The 11,829-nt window shown below is 43.0% G+C and overlaps 1 pseudogene; it reads right to left on the reverse strand.

Annotated features, from left to right (window-relative positions):
• Positions 1–2,269: 2,269 nt before the first annotated feature.
• LOC117533953 lies at positions 2,270–7,655 on the reverse strand (annotated as a pseudogene).
• Positions 7,656–11,829: the final 4,174 nt, after the last annotated feature.

Consider the following 11,829-nt stretch of genomic DNA (forward strand, 5'->3'; position numbering starts at 1 on the left):
AAAATTCAGAAAATCAGACAAGCAGTCAGTGCCCTCTGCATCAGGAACAGCAAATGTGTTGTCCCTATGTCCACTAACATCAATTCAAACACCCATGACACAATTCCATCAGATTAATGATAAAAACCTAGAGAACATTATACAAATTCTGAAATCCTCCTCCTGCTGCCTGTATTATTCCAACAGGATTTTTTCAAAGATGTTTTTCGTTGCATTGCCTCAGATCTACTTCATATAGTAAACAAATCTCTTCACTCAGGTATTTTTCCACAGGCCCTGAAAACTGCAGTCATTAAACTGCTCTTAAAAAAGAATAATCTAGATGCTTCAGTAATGAACAATTACAGGCCCATATCAAACCTCCCATTTCTAGGTAAAATCATTGAAAAAGTTGTTTTTCAACAGTTGAGTAATTTCTTGCATTTAAATAACTGTTTCGATGTGTTCCAGTCAGGCTTTCGTCCAAACCACAGCACTGAGACTGCTCTTGTAAAGGGTCTTAATGACATCCACTTAAACACAGACAGTGGCAGAACTTCAGTGTTAGTATTATTAGATCTCAGTGCTGCGTTTGACACTGTTGACCACAGCATATTACTAGACCGACTGGAAAACTGGGTGGGACTTTCGAAACAGTTCTAAATTGGTTTGAATCCTACTTAAAGGACAGAAACAACTTTGGTTCTATAGGTAAATACACATCTGAGTTGACAAATATGACATGTGGGGTTCCTCAAGGGCTCCATCTTGGGGCCTCTTCTCTTTAACATCTCCATGCTACAACAGGCTCAGATAATGAAAAACAACTAAATAAGTTTACCATAGCTATGCAGATGACACACACATTTACGTAACCATTTCACCAGGAGACTATGCTCCAATTCAAACATCTGAGTAAGTGCATTGAACAAATCAATGACTGGATGTGTCAGAACTTTCTCCAATTAAACAAAGATAAACTGAGGTAATGGTTTTTGGAGCCAAGTCAGAACGTATGAAAGTTAGCGCTGAGCTTCATGTGGCAATGTTCAAAACAGATAAAGCCAGAAATCTAGGTGTAGTCATGGACTCTGACCTGAGTTTCAAACAGTCACATTAAAACAGTTACTAAATCAGCCTACTATCACCTAAAGAATATATCTAGGATTAAAAGACTAATCTCACAGCAGGATTTGGAAAAACTTGTACATAGCTTTTATTCAGTGACTCGACTACTGCAATGGGTCTTCACAGGTCTCACTAAAAAAATCTATTAGAAAGCTGCAGCTGATTCAGAACGCCGCTGCTCGAGTCCTCACTAACACTAAGAAAGTGAATCACATCACTCCTGTTCTGAAGTCTTTACACTGGCTTCCTGTGTGTCAAAGAATAGATTTCAAAATATTGCTACTGGTTTATAAAGCACTGAATGGTTTAGGCCCAAAATACATTACTGACCTCCTGCTAAATTATGAACCATCCAGATCTCTCAGGTCTTCAGGGACTGGTCAGCTTTCTGTCCCCAGAGTCAAAACTAAACATGGAGAGCAGCGTTCAGTTATTATGCTCCAAATATCTGGAACAAACTCCCAGAAACCTGCAGGTCTGAATACTTTTAAATCCAGGCTGAAGACTTTTCTTTTTGTCGCTGCTTTTAATTGTACTATTCATATCTTAAACTGCACTGTAACTTTATCCATGTATTTTTTCTTTTAATGTTTATTTTATTAGCTTTTCTTTTTAATGACTGATTTTAAATGCCATTTTCTTAATGTCTTTCATTTTTTGTAAAGCACTTTGAATTGCCTTGTGTTGAAAAGTGCTATATAAATAAACTTGCCTTGCCTTGTAGACCCCTTTGCCGACGTGTATCCAGGAGGACCTGGTAGTCTAGTTTTCGTGGCTTTATTTAGTTTCCCGTAGCATTGTTAGATTTAGTTAGGGGAGGGAAGCTCTGGGTCCTACGGCCCGTGGTGTGGCTGGCTCGGGCTCCCTCCTTTGTTTCTTTTGGCCAGTCCTCCAGACCTTGTTCGTTTGCCGGTTGGCCTGTGTCAGTAACGGCTGTACATTTAAATAAATGATCGCTGTTAAGTAGCCTACTGGACGTTGTGCGTTTTCTTTTATGTTGCGGGTCTCCCCACAAGCCACTACCACGGAGTAGGGGGCCGTAACACCGTTATATGGAATACTTTGGCTAATTAGGAAACAATTTAGTTTGCATTTAATTGTGTTTAGCTGTGAGCAGGTCATCAGTTTTCCTTTTGTATTGCAATTTAAAAAAGCAAACCAATAACAATTTGAATAATTTATTATCTCTTTGGGTCCATTGTTTCAGAAAGGTCGGATTCTGTTGCAGTGGTGTTGGACAGTGGGGGCACAGCCACATTAACCACAGCAGTTTGGAGGACTTCATCGAGCGCCGCTGTGTGGGTACTGTTCAGCGCCGCTGTGTGGGTACTGTTCAGCACCGCTGCCTTCGACTGCAGGTGGGCCTCAGGAGAGGTTTTTTCTAGAAGTTCAGGAACTTCCTCAGCATCATCATCTGTAATCGCAGAGGAAATGTGTTAATGTAAAATGTGCATTCCAGAGTGCCATTTAAAAAAAAGAGTTAAGACTTTTCACATTTAACCTTTTGTCGGTTCCATTTTGTCTTCGTCTTTATTCTGCGCAGAAGCTAAAGTCAGAACAACATGGAGAAGCAGCGTTCAGTTATTATGCTCCAAATATCTGGAACAACTCCCAGAAACCTGCAGGTCCGCTGCAACTCTGAATACTTTTAAATCCAGGCTGAAGACTTTTCTTTTTGTCGCTGCTTTTAATTGAACTATTCATATCTTAAACTGCACTGTAACTTTTATAGGCAAGGCAAGTTTATTTATATAGCACTTTTCAACACAAGGCAATTCAATGTGCTTTACAAAAAAATGAAAGAGATTAAGAAAATGGCATTTAAAATCAGTCATTAAAAAAGAAAAGATAATAAAATAAACATTAAAAGAAAAAATATATGGATAAAGTTACAGTGCAGTCAATTAAACATTAAAAGAAAAAAGTACATGGATAAAAGTTACAGTGCAGTCTAAGATATGAATAGTTCAATTAAAAGCAGCGACAAAAAGAAAAGTCTTCAGCCTGGATTTAAAAGTATTCAGAACCTGCAGGTTTCTGGGAGTTGTTCCAGATATTTGGAAGCATAATAACTGAACGCTGCTTCTCCATGTTTAGTTCTGACTCTGGGGACAGAAAGCTGACCAGTCCCTGAAGACCTGAGAGATCTGGATGGTTCATAATTTAGCAGGAGGTCAGAAATGTATTTTGGGCCTAAACCATTCAGTGCTTTATAAACCAGCAGCAGTATTTTGAAATCTATTCTTTGACACACAGGAAGCCAGTGTAAAGACTTCAGAACAGGAGTGATGTGATCCACTTTCTAGTGTTAGTGAGGACTCGAGCAGCGGCGTTCTGAATCAGCTGCAGCTTCCCTAATAGATTTTTTAGTGAGACCTGTGAAGACACCATTGCAGTAGTCGAGTCTACTGAAGATAAAAGCATGGACAAGTTTTTCCAATCCTGCTGTGACATTAGTCTTTTAATCCTAGATATATTCTTTAGGTGATAGTAGGCTGATTAGTAACAGTTTTTAATGTGACTGTTGAAACTCAGGTCAGAGTCCATGACTACACCTAGATTTCTGGCTTTATCTGTTGTTTTGAACATAAATAAGATTGCCTTGCCTTGTAGACCCCTTTGCCGACGTGTATCCAGGAAGACCTGGTAGTCTAGTTTTCGTGGCTTTATTTAGTTTCCCGTAGCGTTGTTAGATTTCTGTTAGGGGAGGGAAGCTCTGGGTCCTACGGCCCGTGGTGTGGCTGGCTCGGGCTCCCTCCTTTGTTTCTTTTGGCCCAGTCCTCCAGACCTTGTTCGTTTGCCGGTTGGCCTGTGTCAGTAACGGCTGTACATTTAAATAAATGATCGCTTTTAAGTAGCCTACTGGACGTTGTGCGTTTTCTTTTATGTTGCGGGTCTCCCCACAAGCCACTACCACGGAGTAGGGGCCGTAACACCGTTATATGGAATACTTTGGCTAATTAGGAAACAATTTAGTTTGCATTTAATTGTGTGTTTAGCTGTGAGCAGGTCATCAGTTTTCCTTTGTATTGCAATATTAAAAAGCAAACCAATAACAATTTGAATAATTTATTATCTCTTTGGGTCCATTGTTTCAGAAAGGTCAGATTCTGTTGCAGTGGTGTTGGACAGTGGGGGCACAGCCACATTAACCCACAGCAGTTTGGAGGACTTCATCGAGCGCCGCTGTGTGGGTACTGTTCAGCGCCGCTGTGTGAGTACTGTCAGCACCGCTGCCTTCGACTGCAGGTGGGCCTCAGGAGAGGTTTTTCTAGAAGTTCAGGAACTTCCTCAGCATCATCATCTGTAATCGCAGAAGAAATGTGTTAATGTAAAATGTGCATTCCAGAGTGCCATTTAAAAAAAGAGTTAATACTTTTCACATTTAACCTTTTGTCGGTTCCATTTTGTCTTCGTCTTTATTCTGCGCAGAAGCTAAAGTCAGAACGTCCAGCTGGTTTTGGGTCGATGATGAATCAGGAAGCAGTCCTTTCCTCTGATCTTTGACAGAAAAACAATTCAACATTAAGATTTAATTATGGGCCATTTTAATCTCAATTTAGAGATGGTTAAAGGCTTCAAATGAACAAAGAATAATTGAATACTGGTATTGACTTACCAACTCTGTTTATTCCACTCCTCCACTGGCTGCCATACATTGTAGAATCTGCTGGTTTGATCAAGAATGGGAAGAAAGCTCCTCTGTAGGTATGGGCCGGCTTTCTGCTTGGCTGGCAAGACCATCATGGGACCCACTCTGGCCTGATGTTCCCACACTAACACAAACCAGCACAATGCATGTTAATTCAGTTACCCAGCCATCATCATGTCTAAACCTATGCCAAAACATGTGTCAACATTGATCATTATGACGACATCTGCAGCCAATATTAAATCATACAAGTTTCTACATGCCTGTACTGGTCTTCAGTCCGCTCCTCCAGAGGGGTTGACGCTCTTCTGGCTTCACAAACCCTCGAGGCCTAAACTTGCTCGGGCTGCTGGGAGTTTGCTCAACTTCAATTGGTCTTTTGCATTGCCCACATAAGTAGTCATGACCATCAGCGGACCTCCATCTGATCAATTAAAAAACATTCAGCACCAATACTTTCTTTTTTGTGTGTAATTTGACATATTAGACTATATCTCACTTGCCTTCCATTCACAAAAGTGCACGCCTTGGTTGTTGCATCTGTGCTATTTATTGGCACAGCATTCAGGTGACATGTGATGTAGAGCTATGAGAAAAGCAGGTGTTGGGAAACATGCACACACAATCATGTTTAAGGCAATTTAATAGAGCCTCACCTCCCCTCCGTCCTCATTATAAAATCTGAAGGCATCAATGGACATGTGGAGCTTGTCATCCTGTGTCCTGGCTAAGAATTGAGACCTTGAGCCTGGAAGCTGAGAGTCAACAAAGCACCTATGATGAGGACAAACAAAAAGAGCAACACTAAATTAGCACTCATTGACTACTATAACTAGAGTCTACATTACCCACAATGCAACTCCACCACTAACATTTCTAGTCATATAGGCAAGTTCTGGAAGTAGTTCTTTAGAGTCAGAACTTCACAAATCTGACCTGTGCATTTGCCAATAGTGGCACAGAAAGGAACTAGAATACAAAAGATTAAAAGCAAACCGCAGCTAGCCTTAGCTAATGGCTAACTTGAAGACGACACTAACGGCCCCTACACACGGCGGCGTGCGTTACCGCTTGGCGGTGGGCGTGTCTGAAGCTTGGGGATTTTTTACGAACAACGCGACCAACAACCAATCACATGAATGTCCCGCCCCGGACATACAAAGCAAAGCATTCATGCTACATCCATGCTGGCTAAATATACTGTCTATGCTTGCTAGCTGTCCATTCAAACGAAGTACACTGGATATAAATTCCCCAAACAGGCGAAAACCTACCAGTTTCACCCACTGTCTCTGCCACCTACCCCCCCCATGCCTGGCTCCTCCGGTTTGTATCCCTGTATGTAAAGAGGGACTGGTCATATAGTACCAGGTGATTCCCTAACGCCACGATAATTTCCTCCTCCATTTTTTGACATGGGAAATAACTGCGGTCTGGCTCTCCCAACATACACGCGGTTTGATTGGCTAGCGCTTGTAATGTCAGATTTGCATACGCGGGATTTGATTGGCTGATGCCTCCGTCGAGGCGGCTAAAGTAGAACATTGCTCTAATTTTGCAGCGAGCACCGCGAGAGAAGCTACGCTTTGCTCCCACAATGCACTTCGGCGAATCGTGACGTCACCCCATTCAAAGTGAATGGGCAGAAGCGTTGAAGCGGCAACGCACGCCGCCGTGTGTAGGGGCCGTAAAGGACTGATCTTTTATTAACCTGTCACTCGAGTCAGCATTGCTCGCGTCTGAATTAAACCACTTGAAGAGCCTTACACATTAAACAGCTCCCTCTAGGGTCAGAAAAAAGACTTTACTTTTTGCCATTTAGCAATTTGCAGCCTTACCCATTTTCAATGAAGGCATGCCTGGGGCTGGAGTGCATGTCAGGGCTCAGTGTAGCCACGCAGCTGCTCACAAACACTCGGAGCCCAATGTGATGCCCAATTCTGACCGAGGCCTCGATGCTGATGGGCTCACCGATATGAAACACATTAGAGCCTCTTTTGTGCTGCCAGTCACCTGCACACGGACAGAAGAAAGTACTAAGTGCAAATAGAGACATGACAACGCATAACATGAGAAATTATCAAAACCCACTTGTCATGATTCTCAAGTTAAACTGCAACATTTCCACTGCAGCCTGGGTCGACATGAAGGGGATCCAGGTAGGCATGAGTGAACTGGACAAACTGTACTTCCTAAGAAACAGAAAACATGCATTAAAAAAACAAAACAGACATCTTTCAAAGATTTTTACAATTTGAGCTTTAAAAACAAAAAGAGACACAGACCTTTCGTAATGACACTCGATTGGAATTACAGCCTCTTCCATTCGAACAACACCAAATGGAGAAGCCTCAGGAGAGTATATGAGGAGGTTTGTGTAGATCAGAGAGTCCTCAGTTACCTGTGGAGAGTAGACGTGTTTAAAACTAGAAGCTATAATGAATCAGATTTGAAATGAAATATATTTAAAGTTACCCAGTGTCTGGTGCCGCACTCCACAAGTCCAACACTGATACTGTACTCATTTGCTGAAGACGCTGTAGCTCTGCAGTACTGGTTGTTGGTCTCTACTCCAAGGCGTAGCTCGTCACCATCAACAGGAGCTCCAACCGCAAACATATCGGCTTTGATAACAATCTCCAAAGACTCTGGATGGCAGGTCACTCTGACGGTATTCACCTGCTGCGGTTCCTCAGCCGGAGACTTCTGCTGCTGCTGCCCGAGTTCTGACCTGCCTGTGTTCGCAAGGCTCTGAAACGAAGCATCTTGTGTGGGCGGGAAAGCAAAAGAGGAGCTAACACAGAGTCCTACAAGGAGGATAACCTGAAAATGAAAGGCCTCCATAAGTGAAACTGATAACAGGAACCTGGTCAGCTGCTCTCTGTCTTCCTGACAAACTCACAGTAGGCCTATGGTTCAGTGTGAGCGGTGGAGCTTTTTAAACTCTAGCCGATAATTATCCTCATCAGAGCAGCACACCTGCGTCCAATCAGACACCCATCAGCTTAATTGGCTGCACACTGAACTCAAAACATGAGGCCGATTGAGAGAGAGGTGAAGGGCGTTTTCACATGTTTAAAATGTGCATATATTTGCTTCATTGCTTGTTACTTTGGATTTTAAATAAAATGTTAGTGTTGCAGTTCATGAAAACCATGCAGGAAGCATTTTGACATCCCCCTGGTTCCTTCATTTGTACACTATCACATTATTATTGTGGTCTATGGTGTCATTTTATTATGTTTTTAAACTATCATTGATGTTTTGTTGATCTGTACAGACTAAATCAGATACAACTTGTGATTCTGAGCTACATAAATACAATTTGATCTATATGTTTGAAACACAAGACATATACAAATCAATCCATGCAGTTCAAACAAAGAAAGTATTGAAAATGCCTCCAAATACTTAAAATCAAATGACTTCAAGTTCAAAAACTATATTCTTAATGATCCCTTTCAGATGTTCACTCTGTACTGTTGCCTACATATTTTATGTTATTTTAGATTCATCCATTTTGTTTTTTCTGTTCATACTTTGTAGTTTGTTTCGGTCCAGAGGGCCATTATTGGAGATGTTAGAGTTGAAAGGGGAGACAGAGGGGAGGACATGCCAGAACTGTTCGGCTGGTTCAGGATTCAAACTGGTTGAATATGGGCTGCCAGCTCTAACCACTGACATATCAGGCGAACCCATTCTTATCAAGGGTTATTGACCTAACCTCTTTCACTCTTTCCTATTATGTCCTTTATATTTGGACACATTGTATTGTCTTGTATGTGAATAGCACTTTTTTTGGTGCGCTCAAAACACGACCCAAGCTTTAAAAATATATTATTACTATTATATATGAGAGCTTCTGAATCGGACTGTGTCGGCGTACATGTTTACAGGACACTAACTTATAATATATATCCACCCCTTTGCTTCTGATGACTCCTCCTGACCTGCACTTTCACACTCATCTTACAGACACCAGACATATCCGTTGATACATCATGAAAGTGATATTATCATTTCTTCTTTTCTCACTTGATAATATCACAACAGGATCGCTATAAGAAGACTTACTATGATAATATAAAAAAGCGTTATATATAAAGTACTTTGTGGGGAGCAATGTTTATATTGAGAAGGGTTTGTTTGAGTAATTGTATACATTAGTGGTGTTAATCCAGTGGATGAGTCTGATTCAGTTCAGAAATTCAGTTAAACATCAGAGTGTGCAAAACCAACTACAACGTTTCAACGGCTGTTCTTACTTTGATTTCCCCTTCCTGCTCAAGAGGTGAAGAGCAATAAATAAAGTGAGGCTGTCCACAAAACCTCACAAAGACTGAAGGAAATAGGAGGAGTACAATGTGAGTCAGCTTTAGTATTTATTAGTTCATAACTGAAAAGGCCATGAAGACGAGCTTGGCAGAGAAATTCACATTTGATTTTCCTCTTTCAAACACTGATATCCTGACAGCTGACATCAACATGTGATGTTCATACAGTGTAATCTGTTTTTATTACAGGGATGTTTCATCAGACCAGTTGTGTGGCTTTGTTTAGAGCCATGTTATGTATTAACAGTAAAGACTAAACATCCTTGTTTCTTTACATTACATTACATTGCATTTAGCTGACGCTTTTGTCCAAAGCGACTTAAAATAAGTACATTCGACCAGGAAGACACAACCTTGAAGAAAACAGAATCATAAAGTACATCAGGTTTCATAGAGCCAAACATTTCAAGTGCTACTCAACTGGCTTTAGGTAAGCCAGTCCTTTATTAGTATAAAAGTGCTTCGTTAATAGTTCTAACGCTCAAAGTGGAGTCGAAAGAGATGAGTTTTCAGTTTGCGCCAGAAGATGTGCAAGCTATCTGCCGTCCTGATGTCAATGGGGAGCTCATTCCACCATCTTGGAGCCAGGACAGCAAACCCACGTGTTTCGCCGATGGGAACTTGGGTCCCCCTCGCAGCGAGGGTGCAGCGAGTCGTTTGGCTGATGCAGAGCGTAGTGCACGTGCTGGGGTGTACGGTTTAACCATGTCCTGGATGTAGGAAGGGCCAGATCCATTCGCAGCATGGTAAGCAAGTACCAGTGTCTTGAAGTGGATTCTAGCAGTTACCGGAAGCCAGTGAAGGGAGCGGAGGAGCGGAGTGGTGTGGGAAAATTTAGGAAGGTTGAAGACCAGACGAGCCGCTGCATTCTGGATGAGCTGCAGAGGTCGGATGGCACATGCAGGTAGACCAGCCAGGAGGGAGTTGCAGTAGTCTAGGCGTGAGATGACGAGAGCCTGGACCAGAACCTGAGTCGCTTTCTGAGTCAGCTGGGGACGTATCTTCCTGATGTTGTAAAGCGTGTATCTGCAGCAACGGGTTGTGGCAGCGATGTTTGCAGTGAAGGACAGGTTGTTATCTAGGGTCACACCCAGATTCCTTGCAGTCTGAGTCGGGGAAACAACTGAGGTGCCGATGTTGATTGTTAGGTCAAGAGTGGGACAATCTTTTCCCGGGAGGAAGAGCAGCTCAGTCTTGTCAAGGTTGAGCTTGAAGTGGTGAGCAGACATCCACTGAGAGATGTCAGCTAGACAAGCAGAGATGCGTGCAACGACCTGGGTCTCTGAGCGGGGAAAGGACAGAATTAATTGGGTGTCATCAGCGTAGCAGTGGTAAGAAAAACCATGCGGGCTAATGACTGATCCGAGTGAGTTTGTGTACAGGGAGAAGAGGAGGGGACCAAGAACAGAGCCCTGAGGGACCCCCGTAGTTAATTGACAAGGGTCGGACTCAGACCCTCTCCAAGTCACCCTGTAGGTACGGTCTTTCAGGTATGAGGTGAGGAGGGAAAGTGCAGAGCCTGAAACTCCAAGTTTTTGGAGAGTGCGAAGGAGGATCTGATGATTCACCGTGTCGAATGCAGCAGACAGGTCCAACAGGATGATGACAGAGGAGAGGGATGCAGTTTTGGCAGTGTGCAGTTCCTCCGTGACAGCAATGAGAGCAGTTTCTGTGGAGTGACCTGCCTTGAAACCAGACTGGTGCGGATCCAGAAGGTTGTTCTGATTGAGATAACAGGAGAGTTGTTTAAAGACAGCGCGTTCAAGTGATTTAGACAGGAACGGGAGGAGAGAGACAGGCCTGTAGTTTATAACATCAGACGGGTTGAGAGTGGGTTTCTTTAGGAGAGGGTTTACTCTTGCCTCCTTGAGACTGTTTGGAAAGTGACCAGAAGTTAGAGAAGTGTTGATGAAATGGGTGAGAAACGGTAGAATATCAGGAGCGATAGTCTGAAGGAGGTTTGAAGGGATAGGGTCCAGATGACAGGTGGTAGGGCGGGCAGAGGTAATGAGGGTAAGAACCTCACTTGGAGAGAGAGGGGAAAAGGAGGTAAGTGTGTTGGCGGAAGGAGGGTCTGGTGACCCAGCGGTGAGTAAAGGTGAGTCAGAAAAAGAAGAGCGAATATCATTAACCTTTTTTTCAAAGTGGGTAACAAAGTCGCTTGACAGAAGTGAGGAGGGGGGAGGAGCTTTTGGAGGGTCCAAGAGGGTGGAGAAGATGGAAAATAGTTTTTTAGGATTGGAATAGGAAGATTGGATCTTATCTTGAAAGAAAGTGCTTTTTGCCTGAGAGATCAAAGCAGAGAAAGAGGAGAGGAGAGCCTGATAGGTTAGGAGGTCGTCACGGTGTTTGGATTTCCACCGTTTCCGCTCTGCTGCCCTAAGGACGGTTCTATTAGCACGCAGTGCATCATTTAGCCAGGGAGCAGGAGGGGACTGACGAGCCTGCCGAGATGTCAGAGGACAGAGCGAGTCCAGAGTGGATGAGAGAGTAGAGAGGAGAGTTTCTGCAGCAGAGTTTGGAGGCAGGAGATGGAACGAATCAGAGGAAGGGAGGGCTGAGAGCACCGACGAGGCAAAGCTAGAGGGGGAGAGGGAGCGAAGGTTACGGCGGACAAGTGCAGGATGAGAAGAGATTAGTTTGTTATGTTTGGAAAGGGATAGAGAGAATAAAATGAAGAAGTGATCGGATGTGTGGAGCGGGTTTACAGAGAGGTTAGAAGTAGCGCAGTTCCTT

This window comes from Gymnodraco acuticeps, unplaced genomic scaffold (genome assembly GCF_902827175.1).
Source record: "Gymnodraco acuticeps unplaced genomic scaffold, fGymAcu1.1, whole genome shotgun sequence".
Lineage (NCBI taxonomy): Eukaryota > Metazoa > Chordata > Actinopteri > Perciformes > Bathydraconidae > Gymnodraco > Gymnodraco acuticeps.